The sequence below is a fragment of the Mustela erminea genome, chromosome X, assembly GCF_009829155.1.
Source record: "Mustela erminea isolate mMusErm1 chromosome X, mMusErm1.Pri, whole genome shotgun sequence".
NCBI classification, from domain to species: Eukaryota; Metazoa; Chordata; class Mammalia; order Carnivora; family Mustelidae; genus Mustela; species Mustela erminea.
Window position 1 is genome coordinate 36,971,848 of NC_045635.1, and position 8,988 is coordinate 36,980,835.

The window sequence follows — 8,988 nt, forward strand, 5'->3', positions numbered from 1 at the left end:
TTGTACCTCTACTACTGAGGTCTATTCTGGGATATACGTCTATGACATAAGGATACTATAATTTTAAACAAATGTCTCAGATATTTTGAGATCCAAGTTTAAATACAAGTATTTTTTATTGTAGTAAAATACACATAATATAAAATTTATCATTTTAATAGTACAATTAAGTGGCATTAAGTATATTTGCAATGCATACAACTATCACCATTATCCATTTCCAGAACTCATCACTTATTAAAGGATAGCTCTCCATTCCCTTTCCCCTCAACACTTGGTAACCTTTATTTTACTTTCTGTCTCTACAGATTTGCTCATCTTAGATATATAAATGGAATCATACAATATCTGTCCTTTTGTGCCTGGCTCATTTCACTCTTTATGTTCATCTATGTTGTAGCATGTGCTAGCATTTCATTCTTTTTTAGTGTTGAATAATATTCCCTGGTGTTGACCACATTTTGTTTATCCATTCATTTGTTGATGAACATTTGAGTTGCTTCCACCTTTTGGCGATTGTGAATAATGCTACTATGAACATTGATGTGCAAGTATCTGTTTGAGTTTCTGTTTTCAGTTCTTTGGGGTATTTACTTAGAATTGGAATTACTGAATCATTTGGCATTTCTATGTTTAACTTTTTGAGGAACCACCAAAATGTTTTCCATAATGGCTATTTTACATTTCCATCAGCAATGCACAAAAGTTCTAATTTCTCCATGTCCTTGACAACATTTGTTATTTTCTGTTTTTGTTTGCATTTTTTTTTTATAATAGCCATCTTCATGCTGGTATCCATTGTGGTTTTGATTTGAATTTCTCTAATGATTAATGCTGTTGAACATCTTTCATGTACTTAATGACCATTTGTGTATCTTCTTTGGAGAAGTGTTCATTCAAGTCCTTTGCTGCTTTTGAATTGGTTTTTGTTTGGTTTGGTTTGGTTGTCATTGTTGAGTTGTAGGAGTTCTTCGTATATTTTGGTATTACCCCTTTCTCAGATATATGATTTTCAAATATTTTCTCCCATTCTGTGGGTTGTCTTTTCACTTTCTTAATAGTATACTTTGATGCATACAAGTTTTTAAGTTTAATTAAGTTCAATTTATATTTTCCTTTGTTGCCTATGGCTTTGATGTCATATTTAAGAAATCATTGCCAAATCCAATGTCATGGACTTTTCTTTTATGTTTTATTCTAAAAGTTTTATGGTTTCTGCTCTTACATTTTAGGACTTTGATCTGTTGTGGGTTAATTTTTTATATATAGTATAAGGTAAGGGGTTCCAACCTCATTCTTTTCCATGTGGATATCCAGTTTTCCTAATATAATTTGTTGAAAAGACTGTCCTTTTCCCATTGAATGGTCTGGACATCTGTGTCAAAAATCAAATGACCAATAATATCAACAAACTGATTCTAAAGTTTATATGGAGAGGCAAAAGACCCAGAATAACAATACAATATTGAAGGAAAAGAACAAAGTTGGAGGATTGACATTATCCAACTTCTAGACTTACTCTAAAGCTACAGTAATTAGGACAGTGTGGTATTGGCAAAACAATAGACAAATAGATCAATGGAACAGAGCAGAGAATCCAGATAGGCCTGCAGAAATATAGTCAACTGATCTTTGACAAAGAAGTAAAGGCTTCTTTGCTTTGTACTGAGAAAAGATAATCTTTTCAACAAATGGTGCCTGAACAACTGGACATCCACATGCAAAAAATGAATCTAGACAGAAGTCTTACACCTTTCACAAAATTAACTCAAAATAGATGTAAAATCCAAAACTATAAAACTCCTAGAACATAAGGACAAATATATATGACTTTAGGCATGGTAATGACTTTTAGATACAACACCAAAGAAAGAAATAACTGGTAAGCTGGACTTCATTAAACCAAAAAATTTATGCTCTTCAAAAGACACCATCAGGAAAATGAGAAAACAAGCCACAGACTGTGAGAAAATATTTGCAAAAGAAGCATCTGATAGAAGACAGTTATCCAAAATATACAGAGCACTCTTAAAACTCAGTAAGAAAAGGGGCAAATTAAAAAAATGGGCAACAGACTTGAACATACACCTAGTCAAGAAAGACTTTCAAGTGACAAATAAGCAGAAGAAAAGATCTTCCACATCATATGTCATTAGGGAGATACAAATTGAAACAACAAGATACAACTATGTATTTTTTAGAATAGCCAAAATCCGGAACACTGACAGTACTAAATGCTGGTGAAGATGCAGAGCAATAGGAACTCTCATTCATTACTGGTGGGAATGTAAAATTGTACGCCATGTTGGAAGACAGTTTGGCAGTTTCACACCAAAGTAAACATATTCTTGCTATGTGATCCAGCAAACTTGCTCCTTAGTATTTACTCAAATAAATAATAACTATATCTACTCAAAAACCTGCACACAAATGTTTTTTTAGCAACTTATTCATAACTGCCCGAACTTGGAAACAACCAAGATGTCTCCAGGAAAGCCTGGGTTGTTCAGTCCGTTAAGTGTCTGCCTTGGGCTCAGGTCATGATCTTGGGGTTATGGGAGGGAGTCTGTTTTTTCTTCTCCCTCTGCCACTAACCCCAGCTCATGCTATCTTTTGTGCATGGTCTCTCTCTCTCTCTCTCAAGTAAGTAAATTATTTTAAAAAATATGTCTTTCATTAGATGAATGGATAAACAGTGATACACTCAGACAATGGAATATTATTCAGTACTAAAAAGATGTGAGTTATTAAGCCATGAAAAGACACTGAGGAATCCTAAATTCATATTATTAAGTGAAAGAAGTCAGTTTGAAAAGTCTACATACTGTGTGATTACAATGATATGACATTCTGAAAAAGGCAGAACTATAGAAATAGTAAAAAGGGAAGTGGTTGCCAGGGATTAGGAGGGAGGGATGACTAGGTGGAGTACAGAGGATTTTTAGGGCAAACTACTCTGTATGATACTACATACAGAGTACTACACTACATACAGTGACGTGGATGCACGTCACTATAAATTTTCCCAAACCCATGGAATGTACAACACTGAGAGTGAACCCTAATTAAAGCATGGACCTGGGTGATAATTATGTATCAATGTAGGTTAATCAATTTTTAAAAATTAATTTTGATTTTATTTGTCATTGAAGTATACTGAACACACAGTGTTATATTAGCTTCAGGTGTATAATATAATAATTCAACAATTGTATACATTACTCAGTGCTCATCAAGAGAAGTGTATTTTTGGTCCTCTTTATCTGTTTAACCCCTCCCTCCATCCATCTCCCCTTTGGCAAGCCACCAGTGTGTTCTCTGTATTTAAGAATTCCACAGATGAGTGAAATCGTCTAATTTTTTTTTTTTTTTACTTATTTCACTTAACATTATCATCCATGTTGTTGCAAATGGCAAGATCTCACTCTTTATTATGCCTGAGTACTACTCCATTGTGTATAGGTGGTAGGTTAACTAATTTCAACAACTGTACCACTCTTGTTGATATTGGTGGAAGCTATGCATGTGTTGGAGCAGGGAGTATATGGGAAATGTTTGTACTTTCTGCTCAATTTTGCTATAAATCTAATAAAACCACTTGTAAAAAATAAAGTCTACTTAAAAAATCAACTGACCTTATATGTTTGAATTTATATCTGAAATCTTGATTCTATTCAGTTGGTGGATATGTTTATCTTTTTTTTTTTAATTTTTTATTTTTTTTATAAACATGTATTTTTATCCCCAGAGGTACAGGTCTGTGAATCGCCAGGTTTACACACTTCACAGCACTCACCAAAGCACATACCCTCCCCAATGTCCATAACCCCACCCCCCTTCTCCCGACCCCCCTCCCCCCAGCAACCCTCAGTTTGTTTTGTAAGATTAAGAGTCATTTATGGTTTGTCTCCCTCCCAATCCCATCTTGTTTCATTGATTCTTCTCCTGATATGTTTATCTTTATGCCAGTAGCACACTGTTTTGATTACTATAGTTTTGTAGTAAGTTTTGAAATCACGTAGTGTAAGTTCACCATCTTTGGACTTTTTCAAGATTCTTTTGACTCTCCAGGGTCACATGAGATTCCATATGAATTTTAGGATGGTTTTTCTATTCCCCCAAATCCCCATGTTTTAAAATTTAACATTTATATCTATAAATATTCTTTTATTTTCTTCTTTTTTTAGAGAGAGAGCATGCATGCAAGTGGGGAAAGGGGCAGAGGGAGAGGGAGAGAGAGAATCTCAAGGAGGCTCCATGCCCAGTGGGGAGCCCAATGCAGAGCTCAAACTCGTGATCCTGAGATCATGACCTGAGCCAAAATAGAGTCAGATACATAAGCAGGTGAACCACTCAGGAGCCCAGCTTTAAATTTTCTAAGAACTGCTTTAGTTGAATCTCATGACTTTTGATATGTTGTGTCTTTGTTTATACTTATCACAAAATATTTTTAAATTTCTCCGTTGATTTTTTTCTTTGACTTGTTGATTATGTTGGAGTGTTTTTTTTAATTCTCATGTATTTTTGAGTTTCCCAAATTTATTTCTGTTATTAATGTCTAACTTTCTTCCATAGTGTTTGGGGAATGTATTTTATCTTATTTCTATCCTTGTAAATTTATTGATGTTTGTTTTATGGTTCTGCATGTGGTCCTATCCTTAATAATGTTCCCTGTGCACTTAAGAAAACTATTTTGCTCTTGTTGGGTGGAGTATTCTAATAGAGATGTCTGTTAGGTCTAGTTGGCTTCTACTTTGTTCAAGTCTTCTATTTGCTTATTAATCTTCAGCTTAGTTGTTTTATCCAATAATTAGAGTGAGATATTGCAGTCTCTGTGATTATCAAGTTGTCTATTCTTTCATTTCAGTCAGTTTTTTTCTCAAGTGTTTTCATATTCTTTTGTTAGGTGTGTATATGTTTACCATTGTTACACATTCCTGATGGACTTACTCTATTATCATAAAATACCTATTCCTATCTTCTTGTCTAGTAATGTGTGTGTGTGTGTGTGTGTGTGTGTGTGTGTGTGTGTTAAAGACACACAGGGGTGACTCCACATAGGGAAAGTCTCTGTTATTTGGCAACAATACACCTCTTCATAAATAAAGGACAATTGTATTCATGTCAGTTCCTAATTCTCTTTACTAATTTAGCATACAAAAAACATTGCAGAACTGAAATTCACATGTAAACTTCCAAACTGAATTTAAGTATTAACCCCCCCACCCCCGCTCTGCCACTTCTTACTTGAGTCCACAAACTTGGGTGGACAAGACACATTACTTTGTATTCTTTAATGTTTAAAATCAAATCAGATCTGACTTTATTCTCCATCTTGCCTGGACTTTGGGAAATCCTGTGGTATGAATAGGTCGTTGTCTATTCCTCCCTTGGGCAGTGTTGAATCCTGGTTTTTAGATCACAGGATTAATCTGGCCTCACTGTTTAAGCCATTTAAGCCTAGGCTGCTTCCAGGTCAGTTAGCCACTGGGGACCTTTGTTGAGGCTTCTGGTGCCATAGGGTATGTCTCTGTGTGTTTGTGGTTCCCCAGCCTCCTTAAGGCACTCCAGTCTCTCCCCATTGAAGTCCTACCCAAGTCAGTGTTCAGGGATCCATCCCAGATTCAGAGATTCCTTCTCTCTCTCTCTCTCTCTCTCTGATTTAGCTGCTTCTACTTCTGGAACTCCCAATCCCAAAACAGGGAGGGTCTTGTCCTTTTCTACACCTTTCTGGGACCTAATTTAATCATCTCAGTAATCTGAAGGTTTTGAAAACAAAACCCCCAAAATGTACATCCTTCCTAGCCTGCTTTCTGCTATGTAACAGCACCTCTCTCTCTCCTGCCAGCACCATGTCCCCATATCCCAGACAAAAGAATACAAAGGCCTTTCTCCTTTTTTTGGAGAAGGGAAAAATACGGTAAAAAAACCAGATTAGTTTATCACTAAGTGTTCTTTCTGTGGTTACTAATAGCTATACCGTTTTCTCCTTTTGCCTTGCCTCCGCTCTGGTGGAGGCATTTCTTAGTGAGATGGTTAAAGGAAGAGAAAGAGTTAAAGGAGAAGTTTAGGGCAGTAAGACAAGGTAAACTGCAAGATGAATGGTGGGTTCCTGAATTAGTGATCTATATGTGCCGTGGTACCAGGTGTGAATAACATTTGGTGACACTTCAGATGTCCTTTCCTTCCTCTCTTCACAACTCTGGGGACAACACCAACTCCTGTGTCCCTTCAAGTGTTTGGTTTTTGCCTTAAAACACATGGTGTATTTTCCAGGCGATTGCCCATAGGACCTGTGACTCTTCAAAAGTCTTCCCTACTAGCTGCCTCGTTCTTGCAATTCCACCATCTGAGCCCTGGTCACTCAAGTGCAAATAGCCTACGAGGGTCGCATTAGTTTTTGAGGCCAATCATAGCAAAGAACCTTCAGACAGCAGCAATGTATTCTCCCACAGTTCCGGAGCTCCGCCACACACTGGAAATCAAAGCTGCAGATCTGCAAGGCCATGCTGCCCCTGAGAGCTTGGCAGGAAACTCTGTTCCATGCCCATCTCCTGACTTCCGGTGATTGCCTGCAGTCCTTGGCAGCCCTTGGCTTGCAACTCCACAACTCCCCAGAGTCATGTGACCCTCTAACCTGTCTGTCTGTCCCTCCACATTGCCATCTCCTTCTGAAGACCACAGCCATTGGATTTAGGGATCTCTCTAATCCTGTATGACCTCCTCTTCACTTCATTCCATCTGCAGAAATCTTTTTAAATAAGGTCACCTTCACAGATCCTGAGGATTAGGACATGGACATATCTTTCGGGGACTGCCGCTGAACCCATGACGGGGGTTAGCACTAAATTTTTGACATTTACTTAGAGATTGGTGTGAAGGAAGCATTTCTTTGCAGACTTTCTTTGAGGAGAACTTTTCCTCATCACAGGGACAAGATGTGAGGAGTCGGGGCCTGGGAGGTGCACTGCTTGCCATGATTCTCTGTCAGTTGGATCATCATGGGGAAGAGGAGGCTGAGAAGACAGAGGAGCTGCAACTGGACAAAGAAAAAAGAATCACGTGACTTTGTGGAAATTCTAGATGAGTCCAAAGGGAAACACATCTTGGCACGATTGTCTGTGATTTGAGTAAAATGCTTCTCTCCAATTTGAATAGTTTGGAGAGGTGATTGAAATCTCACATTCAGAAGCTTTAAAATTGGGCCTCATCTTTTCTTCATCTTTGGTTGTTTCATAATTGAACTACTTAAAGTTTGGCTTTCTGTTTCCTTTAATGGGATTCATTTTCAATCCTAGAGAACCACCAGCTTTTTTCTCTTTTACAGTTGTTTCATCTTAATTATTTAAAGACTGGGAAAACTGTCTAAGGAAAGTGTCAAAGACAAAACCAAATCCGAGGCACAATTAACTGAAGCTAAACCTGCAGCAAGGGACCCCTTCCACAGGTCACTTTGATTTCAGTGGACGTTCAATGGTATTAGCAGGGAAAATCACTTGTATAGTGGAAAGTAGGAAGATATTGAGACAGTTGCTAATTGGCAAGCATTCTACTGAGATGGGAATGTCAGAAGCAGGGGAGACTTCCTAATTGTCTTTAGGTACACTTAACAGTCTCTGGTTGGCTGCAAGGGGGTATAGGAGCAATATGGGTGGGGGCATTTCAAGAGGAAGGGTTGCTTAGTAATGGGATGGCCTGTTTGATGTGGCCAGCTATTTTCTGGAACAGGTGGGGGCTGATGGGGTGCAGTCAATTCTCATCGCAGTGGAGCAGTGGGAGCTGCCATGACAGTTTCCCCAATGTAGTGACCGCCATAGATATTAAGTGAGATCTGATGATGATGTGTCCCATTGTAGTAAAAGAGACTACTTAGTGGCAGTTGGAAACAGAACTGAATTTGTTTGCTTGGGAACTCAAATATGAGCTCAGCAAGACTCTCTTAACAGAAATAAAGGTCTGGATATAGAATGAAAAAGGAGGAAAAACTTCAAATGAAGCAAGAGTCTGAATTCAGAGCTCTGGTTGTCTCAGAAAGCAGACTATAAACTCTTCCGTGCATGTGGCCACTTTGAGGTTTTTCATTACTATGTGCCAGAAAACCTGGTCTCAGAAAAGTCCCAGATGAAAACAAAAATCTTAAAAAAAAAAAAAAGGGAGGAGGGGGTTGCCTGCATGGCTCAGTTAGTTAAGCCTCTGCCTTTGGCTCAGGTCATGATCCCAGGGTCCTGGGATTCCAGAGTCCCACATCGGGCTCCTTGCTTAACAGGGAGCCTACTTCTCCTTCTGCCTCTGCCCCTCTGCCCTGCTTGTGCTCTCTGTCACAAATAAATAAATAAAAATCTTAAAAAAGAAAAAAGAAAAAAGTTCCAGATGGGATGTGCTATATTCCAGTGGGTCTAGATTCATCAGTGGAATGCTCATATGTGCATGCAAGAAGCTCAAAAAGTTTTCTCTTTAACAAGGAAAACATAGTATATCAACATTAAAGACAACTGATGCCAAGAAAACACCCATCATCTTACAATCCTACCCTTGCCTACAGCATTTTTTTTTTTGAACCAGGCCAGTGTGGAGCCCAACATGGGGCTTGAACTCACATCCTTGAGATCAAGACTTGAGTTGAGATCAAGGATAAGATTCTTAACCAACTGAGCCATCAAGGCACCTCCCTGCTCCATCCAGTGTTTTATTTTGGGGTATGGCTTTTATGTTTGTGTCCAGTGAGCACATATTTAGTAGTTGTAAATATACTACACATGCTGTTGTATATTTTGCTTTCTGACTTGACAATATCCTGAAATATTTTTTCCATGTTACTACATGGTCTTTGTTATTAGGGTTTCAATGGCTATACGTTATTCTTTCCCACATGGTTATAATATCAATATTTACTCCTGTCTCCCAGTTTTGAACATTTGGTTGTTTCTAATTGCCTGTGTTTCTATGTATAGGGTAGCAGCGAACATGTTTTTGAATCGAGAATTTTTT